Source organism: Hemicordylus capensis, chromosome 4, assembly GCF_027244095.1.
Source record: "Hemicordylus capensis ecotype Gifberg chromosome 4, rHemCap1.1.pri, whole genome shotgun sequence".
NCBI classification, from domain to species: Eukaryota; Metazoa; Chordata; class Lepidosauria; order Squamata; family Cordylidae; genus Hemicordylus; species Hemicordylus capensis.
In genome coordinates this window covers 4086949-4099350 of record NC_069660.1, presented here as the reverse complement: position 1 = coordinate 4099350, position 12402 = coordinate 4086949, and the positions used below count along the sequence as shown (strand labels likewise).

Here is a 12402-nt window from a genome sequence, read left to right as displayed (position 1 = left end):
CCAAGGTTCGGTTATGGAACAAGACAGGGTGCCTTGTAGCATGTGCAGAGTGCTTTCCTCTCACCACGGGTAACTCCAACTGGCCTCCACAAATCTAGGATTAATAGGAAGTGGTTTCATGCCAGAGGGCAACACTTTCTACACTAAAAGTCAAAGCTCAAACACAGTGTAGATAATAATATTACTGTTTGAGAGTGGTTTTTAACAGCTTTAAAAAAAAAAATCAGTGCACTATGTTACCAGAAGAAAAATTCCAGGCAATTTGTTCTGTACTTTCCTCTAACACACGGCTGCTGCTTGTCCAACCCACCATGAATTATGCCCTCTTTTTTTCCTGACATTAATTTGGAAACTGTCAGTGTTACCCCCTGTTCACCATCTTTTCTCTCAGCTAAATATATCCAGTACATTCAGCCTTTACACGTAAGAAATGCCATTATGATTCTCCTCTCCATGGCTGGCTCAACTGCACAAAGGAACCCACACAGTCCCTCGGGCAGACAGATCCTGCAAGGTGCCAAGGAGGAAGCAGTGGGCATGAGCACATGTGCTGCAGAGAATCCCTTGCAGTGGCACAGAGGATTCTTCTGGGTCACACCTCCCTGGACCAGACGGTGCCACCACTCAGACTTGGAAAAACCTTTGGGGGGCCCGCCCTGCTCCTCCACATGCTTTGCAACTTCCTGAGTGATCTCGGGAAGCTGTATATACGCCATCCTGATTACCTACATGTTCCCAGGCTTATATTCAAACTAATCCAATCTGGATCCGCTATCAGCATTGGATCTATTCTTACAACAATTGATATTTAAAGTCTGCAGTCTACGTTTCAGGCTTGTGCACAGCATCACAGAAATGTGAATTAGTTCAACTTTAAAATGCGTTTTCAATCACCAGTTTTAGTCACAATAACAGTACAGTCGCTAAATAAAGGGAGGGTTATTTCTTCTACAGTGTGTGTTTTAAGGGAGTATTTCATCACTTCCATGCTAATCTCTGGCCCCTCATTCCAGATTAATCTGAAGTAGTCTTGCAATCACTAAAGAAAATCCGAATCATCATCGCTCCACTTCCAAAACTATCTTGGCAAGAGAGTAGAAAAATCTATCTTTCTTTAACTACTCCCCTTGCATTAACCTGAAGGCTGCTTAAAATATGTCCTTATGTAAATATCTGTTCTACAGAACCACTGCTGTGGACACACCACTGAAGTGCACACAGCTTGCCCAGCACCCAACTACAGCTCAGTTCAATGGCACATCAGGAGTACCTAACCCCTATGCATAGCCTTCTGTGCAGAGTCATAACCTCTTTTATGAGAACCAAGGGTTCCCAACTTGGGTCCACTCCCCAGACGTTGTTAGACTACAACTCCCATCATCCCCAGCTGCAACAGCTATTGACCATTGGGTGCGGGTAATGGGAGTTGTAGTCCAACAATATATGGGGACCTGGGGTTGAGAACTCCTGCATTAACCACTAGAGCAGGGCTGCCCAAATTTGGCCTTCCTGCAGATGTTAAGCCTGCAACTCCCATAACCCACAACTACTGGCTCCTGTGGCTGGGGTTGATGGGAGCTGTAGTCCAAAAACAGCTGGAGGGATGAAGTTGTGCAACTCTGCACTACGCTCTTGAGGTCCGTTTGACAGCTCCCTCCTGGTGACTCTGAATCCAAATATGGAACTGTTCTGAATCTGCTCCTCCTTAAAGGGAGGCAGATGCTTAAGAGCAGCAGCCCTGCTGCATTAAACCAACTTGGTTCCATCAAGCTCAGTAGTCTTTTGTTTCCTATAGTGGTCACCACTAGCAGGTTTTGAGAGCAACAATCCTCTCTTGCTGTTCCCAGCAACTGGTACTGAATGGTATACTGCCTCTGAACATGGAGGCTCCATGTAGCAATTCTGCAGACAGACAGACTCCTCCACAGACCCTGCTCCTGAACTCTTCGTTCATATGAGCATCACCCCTTCCCAGACGGTCTCTGTCCGCCGTCAAGAAAAGCAACACTTCTTGTCTAGACAGCAACGGTTCAGAGGAAAACTCCACATGTTTCTTGGATGTACTCCTCGTTGTGGGAATGTGTGCACACACTCTGTACATAACAGGAGTCCAACGTGGTACTCAAGCATGCCTCCTGAACAACCTCTGCAGAACTACCCAGCACTGGCTGCCTTTGTTTATGTGAACACAGCCTCGGATGCAAAAACTCGGTCTTGTTTTCCTCTAAAACACGCAGGCAGCTGCCACCTGATCTTTACAACACTGCTCTGCCGGTAACCTCTACCCTGACCCTCCACAGACTACCCCCCCTCCCCAATTCCCAGAGCTAAGAGCATCTCCTGAAACAAACACAGCGAGTGTCAACCTTTGTGTAAATGAGTAACCTCCTGTGCCCAAGACCCTTCCTGCCAGATGCCAATCAATCAAATCTGCAAGAGAGACCCTCACAGTCTCTCTGGTGCACACACGCGCACACACACACACACACCCCTTTCTGCAAGGTGCTTTGCCCTCTCAGTGCCCTTGGAAAATCAAAGCATTTGAGCCTCAAGAATGCACAGCGCAGGAGAGTGTCCTGCCCCGATGCCCAGGGCAGGCAGCCACAACCGGTGCTTCTCAGGGCACAGATGGTGGCTCTCCCTCGGGACCAGGAAGGGAAGCTCTCGGCCAGCTACCGCTCTCTGCAGAGTCAACTTGGAGGGGTGGGAAGAGAGGTCCGTAAGAGGCTTATCAAGGCCAGGCCATGGGTTAAGACGGGGCGGGGGGAAGGGGCTTACAGCTCTCCCATCGGTGGCCTCTGCTCTGCAGGACTCCAGATATAACCGCTCTTTCTGGCCCTCAGGCGATGGGCTGATACCAGCTGGATTCTGCTTCCTGCCAATACAAAAAAATCGCTTCCTGGCAGTGAACAGGCCTTCTTGTTTTCTGACCACATTTTAAACTCCCATCACTGTGCTGGGGAGGGAGCAGACCCAGCCCTCTGCCCCAAAGTGCCTGGCTTCCCCCCAGTGCAAGAAGCCAAGGCTGACTCCAGCCCTAGGAGCAGAAGCAAGGGCTCCCTCTCTTCCCAGATTTGCATCTCTACCAAGACAGGTGCAGGGACTCAGGTCTGCCAGGAAGAAGTCACAGACTCTGACCTGGAAAAGCCTTATGCCTAATCCCTGCCCCCCTAATGTGTGGGCTTCCCAGTGGTGGTGGTGGGAGGGACACTCTGCACATCCTCAGAGGCACTCTTCTGTATTCAGAGGCTCTACACATTCTTCCAACATCTGACAGAGGGAAATAAAAACAGATCACATGATAAAAGTATAGTCTTCAGCAAGCAAGCCACAACCTGCTTTCGTGAGATCTGGTGACCTGTCCCCATCAAATAATTTTTTTTAAGGTTAACTGAAAATTCTGTGTTATCCTACAGCCCAGATAACATATTTTCACGTTTAGGTTTTGTAAGTTAGCTGACACTTAAAATCACACAATGTAACTTCACTTCCAAGCCACCTAATGCTGCAGTGGAGAAGCAACTTGCCTAGGGAGCAAGAGGGTGCCAGTTCGAATCCCCGCTGGTACATTTCTCAGACTATGGGAAACCCCTATATTGGGCAGCCGCGATATAGGAAGGTGCTGAAAGGCATCATCTCATACTGCGCGGGAGATGGCAATGGTAAACCCCTCCTGTATTATACCAAAGAAAGCCACAGCGCTCTGTGGTCGCCAGGAGTCGACACCAACTCAATGGCACACTTAACTTTAACTTCACTTCTAAAATAACAAAAATGTTCAGAATGTCAACAATCAGTGCCTATAGAAAACTTATCAAATGCAATTACCATGTAAATCAGGCAGCATTGGGCCAGAATAGACACAGCAGCTGGTAAACTCAGGAATGGGGTACAAATGCAGAACAGACTAGTGCAGGGGGTTCCTAACCTTTTATCCCCCAGAAGTTGTTGGACTACAGTTCCCATCATTCCTAACTCCAATGGCCTTCAGCCCTGCACTAGCAAGCTATTCATACAGCAAGAAATAGGAACATAGGAAGCTGCCTTCTACCGACTCAGACCCTTGGTCCATCTAGCTCAGTATTGTCTACACAGACTGGCTGCGGCTTCTTCAAAGTTGCAGGCAGGAGTCTCTCTCAGCTAGAGATGCTGCCAGGGAGAGGACCTGGAACCTTCTACATGCAAGCAGGCAGATACTTGCAGCCCCATCCCCGAAGGGTATTCCATTCAAATGCACACCAAGGCAGACCCTCCTTAGCAAAGGGGACGGTTAATGCTTGCTACCACAAGACCTGCTCTCCCCCTTATAAGTACCTATCAAAAAGTTACAACTGGATGCTTCTGGGAAAACACAATAACCTTTCCAAGGCAGCTTACAAAACTAAATGCATTTCTTTTCTGTATTCCATAAATCATTTCAACAACCTTTTAAGGTAAGCTGATTTTATTATCATTGTGGATTTTAGTCTTGTATGTATGTATGTATGTATGCCTCTACATTCTTTATATATGGAGTTTTATCAGTTTGGAGGTCCTGATGAGCCATAAAGCAGGATATAAATTTAACACATTAATCATCATCATCCCAATACTATAAGAACATAAGAACAGCCCTGCTGGATCAGGCCCAAGGCCCATCTAGTCCAGTATCCTGTTTGACACATGGCCCACCAGATGCCTCTGGGAAGCCCACAAGCAAGAGCCGAGGGGGGTACACCCTGTCTCCTGCTGTTACTCCTCTGCAACTTGCATTTAGAGGCATCTTTCCTTCTGAGGCTGGAGGTGTCCTATAGCCCTCCAACTAGTAGCCATTGATAGACCTCTCCTCCATGAATTTCTCTGAACCCTTCTTAAAGCCATCCAGGTTGTTGGCTGTCACCACATCTTGCAGCAGAGAATTCCACAAGTTGATTATGCATTGTGTGAAAAAGTACTTCCATTTGTTGGAACTAAATTTCCCGGGAATCAATTTCATGAGACGACCCCTGGTGCTAGTGTTATGGAAGAGGGAGAAGAATTTATCTCTATCCACTTTCTCCACACCACGCATGATTTTATAGACCTCTATCATGTCTCCCCACAGTGTTGTAGCCTTGCTTCTTAAGAAAGGTGCTCCAGGCCCCTGATCATCTTGGTTGCCCTCTTCTGCACCTCCAGAGAGAGGCTGAGGATGACAGAGAGTGCCTACCCAATGAGACGAAGTCTTGGACCAGGGATTTCCAACTGGTCTGCCTTGTGCAACTCGAGCTCTGCCTTGGCCATAATGCAACATTGCCTCTCCCAGTGGCTGCCATGTCTCCCTCCCACCTTAGGAAAGAAAACCACTCGTTCCTTTGCCTGTTAAATGCACATCCATATAAAATTGCCTGTTGCCTACCATGGCAACTGAGGAGTCCAAAAACTCAAAAAGTGTTCACACAACCGTAATTCCTGCGGCTAAGGAGGGTGGGGGGGGGGAGGCAGGATTATACCTACCTTCCCCTACATGGCCACGGTGATGCTCTCACCGTGCCGCTCAGCCATGTACACAGTTGCCACTGCAACAAGCAGTGTGGCATTCCAGAGGCTGGAGAAACTCAGCCCAGCCTCCAGAAATGCCACAATGCACCACACAAGGAGCGCTGTGCCTTGGGGAATTTCCCCGGCAGCTGAGCACTCGAGATGCCCGGATCTGTGGGTACTCAGGCTGCCTGCAGCCCAAGCAGATGCACGGAGAGTACCAAGGCAGAAGTCATAGCCCGGGCACAAACCTCAAGCTACCTGGCAGGGAAGCGCCTGAATCAAGACTATGCCCGGTGCTCCACACGAGCAGCCCTACACGAGCAGGGCTGTGTGAGCCCAGGTAGGGATGCTCGTGTGAACAGCCTCAAAGTCTGCTGAACTGGAAGCAATCACACACTTTTTATATTGGTCAGGTGGCAGTGTTATTGGGGGGCTAGCATGCAGAAGCCTAACATTAAATATGAACACTGAGCTATGGGCCTTGCTTTTGCCAGAGTCTCCCCCATGGTCCTCCCCTAGCCCCACCGCCCTTCAATAGTTGGTGATGCTTCGTGTCATTATTAATTAATGAAGCCCAGTCAGTTCTGGATGTCCTTGAGTATGCTGTCGCCAGCTTTCAGTCACTTATAAGATTAAGTGGAATAGAAACATTGAAAACATATTTTTAATCCTAGCATCTATAGTTCTTTGCATACTCAGCTTTGGAAGCAGGTGCTGCTGCTCTTGGAACACTCTCTTGTGAATGTGCCGAGATCACACCTCACTTCCCCAACTCCACCCACTATCAGAAAGCTTTCCAAGTGGAAGCAAATGGCTAGCAGCAGGAGTCAGGCCATTCGCAGGACCTGGAGGGGTTCTCCACTTGTATATTAGTGGGTGAGAGTACTTCTCAAAAGCACAGGAGAAAGCCAGATCAGGACTCTTATTCTGGTCAACTGGCAACCCTAACGTGTCCTTTTACAATAGGAAAAAGTCAACTTTACCATAATCTATGCTGTTAATGGCCAGTATGATATGCAGTGGAACGCTAGTGTTTGGGACCTGTACTCTGAAGCAGCTGTGCTTTTAAAAATCATTTTTACACATTTATATCCTGCTCTTCCTCCCAAGAGCCCAGAGCAGTGTCCGTGGTTTCTGTTTATGCTCAGCACAATCCTGTGAGGCAGGTTAGGCTGAGAGATACATGACTGGCCCAAAGCCACCCAGTGTATTTCATGGCTGAATGGGGATTTGAACTCAGGTCTCCCTAGTTCTAGTCCAACACTCTAACCATAGGAACATAAGAAGCTGCCATCTACTGAGTCAGTGAAATATGTATAGCATACTTGGATCTAAATATATCAGAAAAAAGCCAAAAAAGATCCCACATAAAATAACCAACAGATTGAGGAAGACCACAATAAGATAGAAATTGCTATATTGTGAAAAATAAACAATATGAATCAATTAAATATGCACAATACAATGGTATATACCAAAAACAGATGTCACACTAGATATAATCATATTAATGATAAAGTCCACAGACTGCATATCATAAACAGAGCACATAAATTCTATAATCAAGGCGGTAGTAAAGACATCCACATACACTACGGTGACCCAGTGAACCTCCTTTTGAAAAGAACTCTTTGTCAAGTGATGATGGACATAAGCCTTGTATGTTGATATAAATCAATGTGTTCACATTTCTTGATATTAATAGATGGGTTGTTTGTCAGTTTTGGTAGAACCATTCCTGTGATAGTAAGATTAGAGCTGTAGAAATGCTCATTGTTTTGTTGCCTCTTCTGATTGTTTCTCAAGAATGCCCTTGTATAGAGAGGTGCAAAGCTTACAGGCAGAAGTCTCTCCGAGCCCTATATTGGAGATGCTGCTAGGGAGGGAACATGGAACCTTCTGCATTCAAGCATGTAGGTGCTCTTCCAAGAGTGGCTCCATCTCCGAAGGGGAATATCTTACAGGGCTCACATGTAGTCTCCCATTCAAATGAAAACCAGGGCAGGCCCTGCTTAGCAAAGGGGACAATTCATGGTGTCACAAACTCACACAGAAGGCAGCCCCAGAAGTGTTGCACAAGAGCACACTTGTGCAACTACTTAAAACAGTTTTACATCACTATATTGCTTCCAATGGGAATACCAATGTGCAACTACCCACATGCTCTTTTAAGTCATTGCACAGTCCACTTTGCGCAACATCACTGGTGCTGCCTTCCACATGCACAGCAGCCCTGGTGGGTCCCAAACTCTGGCATTTCACTGTGAGTCATGTTGGTGGTTGTTTTTAAAACACAGAATACCACTTGAATCAGTGCAACGACCTAGCCAATTTTACGTCCTTTGTAAATAAATGAAATAATGGTACAAGACACATGCTTCCAATGAAGCAGCATGTGCACACACACACGCCTTCAGTTGCTTTCTAGATCACAAATATGAGGGTTGCCCCACCACATAACATTTAATCTGGCTATTGGGCATGGGAGGGGGGGATTCCCTCCAGCAACCGGAATTGGGAGGGTAACAAAGAAACATTCATAAGCCCAGCTCTGATGCCTCAGGAACAGATGGCTCCATCAAATGGGACAGAATCACATCCCCACAAAGCTAGACTTAAAAGATCAGCCTGGTATGAGCTTACCATCCTGTACCATGAACCCAAAGCAGCCTCAGAACAGAATCAGTCTGTAGAAAAGAGAAAGAATGAAACCCAGGGTTGTGCTTGTCAAGCTTGGGGGATCCCAACCTTGGGTCCCTGAATGTTGTTGGACTACAACTCCCATCAACCCCAGTCATAATGGATTTCAGCATCATGCCAAGAGCATCTGAGGACCCAAGGTTGAGAGCACCTGGTATAGTTGAATGGAGAAGGGATCTCAAAAGCCTCACCAAGTATAGAGAAGAGAGCTGGTCTTGTGGTAGCAAGCATGACTTGTCCCCTTAGAGAAGCAGGGTCCACCCAGGTTGCAAATGAATGGGAGACTTGATGTATGAGCACTGTAAGATATTCCCCTTAGGGGATGGAGCTGCTCTGGGAAGAGCAGAAGGTTCCCAGTTCCCTCCCTGGCGGCATCTCCAAGAGAGGCCTGAGAGAGACTCCTGCCTGCAACCTCGGAGAAGCCGCTGCCAGTCTGTGTAGACAATACTGAGCTACATGGACCTATGGTCTGACTCAGTAGATGGCAGTTTCCTATGTTCTTACTCCTGTGAGTATTGTGTTAACTTACCATGCTGGCTCATAATGGACAGAAATGGAAGAAAGAAGCTCAGTTTTGTAACGGGTAATGATAACGACCCTGAGAGCTGAGATTCAGCTCTGATTCTGAGCAGTTAGGAGCATCAGTGGGCTTAAGTGCAGTGGGCTTAGATTGCAGACTAATAGGGAGTAAATCCCATGGACAGTCAGTAACCCTAACCAGCTCCTGAGTAAGCATGCATGGGTCATGCTGCACATATCATCTGCTCCAGTTCAGTACCCTAAGGCAGGAAGCTCTGTATCAGACCACGTGGGGTTTTTGGGTCTACCAAAAAAAAATTCTCCTGTGACAATTCTTACAACTTGAATGAATGGCTTACTATCCCAGAAGAGTTTCACAGTTCCTGCCTTGGGCCATGATTGGTTGCCAGCTGGCTTCCTGATTGGCTCTTCCTTGCTATCTTGACTGTCCATCTTGCTCTGCTTCCATCTAGTTCTGGCTGCACACCCAAGAATGGGAATCCCTGCTGCAATTCATCATACATATTTACATTAATAACAACAACAAAGGAGGACATTGACCTTTTGGGAAAGATTCACAGAAAAAATGGCAAAATATTTTAATGCAAATGAGCAACGGCCATCCTTCTGCAAGAGGTGGTATACAGGCCCAACGGATGAAAAACATGGTACGTACCATCTGTCTTTAGATGGAAAGTAAAAGAAGTTGAGTATAGTACAGAAAAAAACCCTCAAATTAGGTGTGCTTTGGGACTCAAATTTGGGATAGCTAGAAGATCTCTGGCCAAACAGGGATAATAAGAGCTTGTCTACATCAATTTGGGAGAAACATTTATTGGTTTTGTAACTGTTTATCCCACCCACCCCCGGTGCTCTAGCCCTTTTAGGGCTAATTCTTAATTTCTCTTTGTTCCCCTCTTAAGTTTATCTGTTATTAAAACATATGATGTGCAATAGATTGTCAAGGTATTTATTGTGAGAAACTTGCTTCTGCTCAAATCTGACCTGAGTGAGCAGGACTGAGCTCAGGGTATTAACTGATTAATCAGCACAGCACCCACCAGGAGGAAGGCAGCTATGATTACATCCCAGGGAGAGGGGAGATCTGCCATCCCAAAAGCACTCGCTGAGTCCCACAAAGATAAATGAGCCTCTTTCTGGAGTTGTCATTCCCCACCACCACCACCACCCAACGGTGACTCTGTGCCTTTAACAGCTGCAAAATGTTTATGTATTTGTTTTAATGTGTTTGTGCACACACACACACACACAAATATACACACTCACACACACTCTGCCTCAACTCCTATTTAATTAATTAATTTATTTAAAATATTTATACCCCGCCCCTCCAGCACACTGTTGCTCGGGGTGGCTCACAACAATAAAATAGATACAGTATACAATAAAAGTAATAAAATTAACCAAACTGAGTAATCAAGTTAAAAGTCAGGTTAAAAACCACAACCAGGATCAAGTTCAAATTAAAAGCTATTTTAAAAGCTAAGAACTGAAAATTATAAAAACGAAAAACTAAAGAACCTACCAGATATAACCAAAGATGGAGCATTAAAAAGCCTCCTTAAAAAGGTGTGTCTTTAGTTGTTGTTTTTAAAAACACTGAGGGGGGAGCATGACAATGCTCTTCAGGGACTGTGTTCCAAAGATGAGAGGCCACAACCGAGAAGGCCCATTTCTAGGCAGCTATCACAGAAGCAGAATGTCAACTGGAACAGCTTCTTTTGAAGGTGCACTTATGAGGAAATCTGCATCTGTTGTATTTCTGCTTGCTAGGCAGTTGTTAAAAGCACAGAACCTCCATCAGGAGAGAGGGGGAGGAAGCAAAACAAACTCTCAAAGAATCAGCAGCTCCGTGTACTTTCAGAAAAGCTACCTGTGAGAAGTGTTTCTAGGCTTAGAGGGAGGAGAGCTGGTCTTGTGGTAGAAATCATGACTTGTCCCCTTAGCTAAGCTGTCTGCCCTGGTTGCACATGAATGGGAGACTAGAAGTGTGAGCACTGGAAGATATTCCCCTCTGGGGATGGAGCCGCTCTGGGAAGAGCAGAGGGTTTCAAGTTCCCTCCCTGGCCCCTCCGAGATAGGGCTGAGACTGAGAGAGATTCCTGCCTTCAACCTGTGGGAAGAGAGCTGGTCTTGTGGTAGCAAGCATGATTTGTCCCCTTAAGCTAAGCAAGGTCCACCCTGGTTGCATACGAAAGGGAGACTAGAAGTGTGAGCTCTGTAAGATATTCCCCTTAGGGGATGGAGCCGCCCTGGGAAGAGCATCTAGGCTCCAAGTTCCCTCCCTGGCAGCATCCCCAAGACAGGGCTGAGAGATTCCTGCCTGCAACCTTGGACAAGCTGCTGCCAGTCTGTGAAGACAATACTGAGCGAGATGGACCTATAGTCTGACTCAGTATATGGCAGCTTCCTATGTTCCTATGTAGGCTGCTGCATCTAGCTCTGAAATGCTCTCCCTCTGGGACAGCCTGCCTACCCTCTGCTCTGATATCCACTTGGTGCCAGGTGAAGACCTTTTATTTGCACAATGGCCTTTTAATGTCAGCCAAATTTGGTTCCTATGCTGTGGTTCTGTCTTTTTGCTATGTTTCATTTTGGCTTTATTGTGCCAAATGATTTGTTGTAACCACCCTGCAAGCTGTTTCAGTAGGATGAAATATAGTTTTTATTTATATAAATATGGGGGATGGCTCTGTCTAAGGGGAGAGACACTCAGCATATGCCCAGAAGTATTCTGTTACTACTGCTCATGATCATTCAGGGCAGAGTCCTGGCTGAGATTGCCATCTACCTTTCAGTAGCTCTGCTTCCACACCTTTAAGGACCAGCCTGGCATGCTGAAATCAAGGAGACAATGCTTTTCTTTCACTATGCCAGGGTCCCTCAACCTTGGGTCCACAGATGTTTGTTGGACTACAATTCCCATCTTCCCCAGCCACTGTGGCCAGCGGCTGAGGATGATGGGAGTCCTAGTCCAACATCTGGAGCCCTACAGTTGAGGACCCCTGCACTGTGCCATGAGAAGCTTGTGTGGGGAGGGGGCTGCAGCTCACTTGCATGTAGAAGGGCCCAGGTTCCGTCCCTGATGGCATCTCTGGGTAGGGATGGGGAGGACCCTCCTCTGCCTGAAATCTGGAGAGCGGCTGCCAGTCAACAGACAACATGGAGCTCAGTGAACCAGTGGTTCAGCTCAGTGTAAGGCACCTTCCTAGGTTCACTTGCTGCCTTTCTGCCTGCCAGGCTGCTGTGAAAGGCACAGAACCATGGCCAAACAAACAAAATGGCACCCTTCATTCTGGCTCAGGTTAAGCTATGATTAAGCCAGGAGTTCTCAACCGCGGGTCCTCAGCTGTTATTGGGCCATAATTCCCATCATCTGTAGCCACAGTGGCCAAAAGCTAGGGATGATGGGAGTTGTAGTTCAGCAACATCTGGGACCCACGTTAAGAACCCTTGGCTTAATCATTCCCAACCAGAACGAAGTCTAACTGTACGTGCTCACACTTGTTAGCTGTGCAACTTCCCTTCCTCTCTGTACCCTGTCAAGGTTGACACATTAGATTGCCCGCCCGCCCGCACTTATAAATATAAAATTATGTGCACTGATGGCATTGTAAATAAATAAATAAATAAATAAATAGTTAATAAAACCAAACAGTT

The 12402-nt window shown here is 46.6% G+C and overlaps 1 protein-coding gene across 3 annotated transcripts in view; it reads right to left on the bottom strand.

Moving 5' to 3' along the window:
* The window catches only part of NOL4L (nucleolar protein 4 like), a 180219-nt gene that overhangs the window by 137487 nt on the left and 30330 nt on the right, over positions 1-12402 (bottom strand). The gene's annotated exons all lie outside the window — the stretch shown is intronic.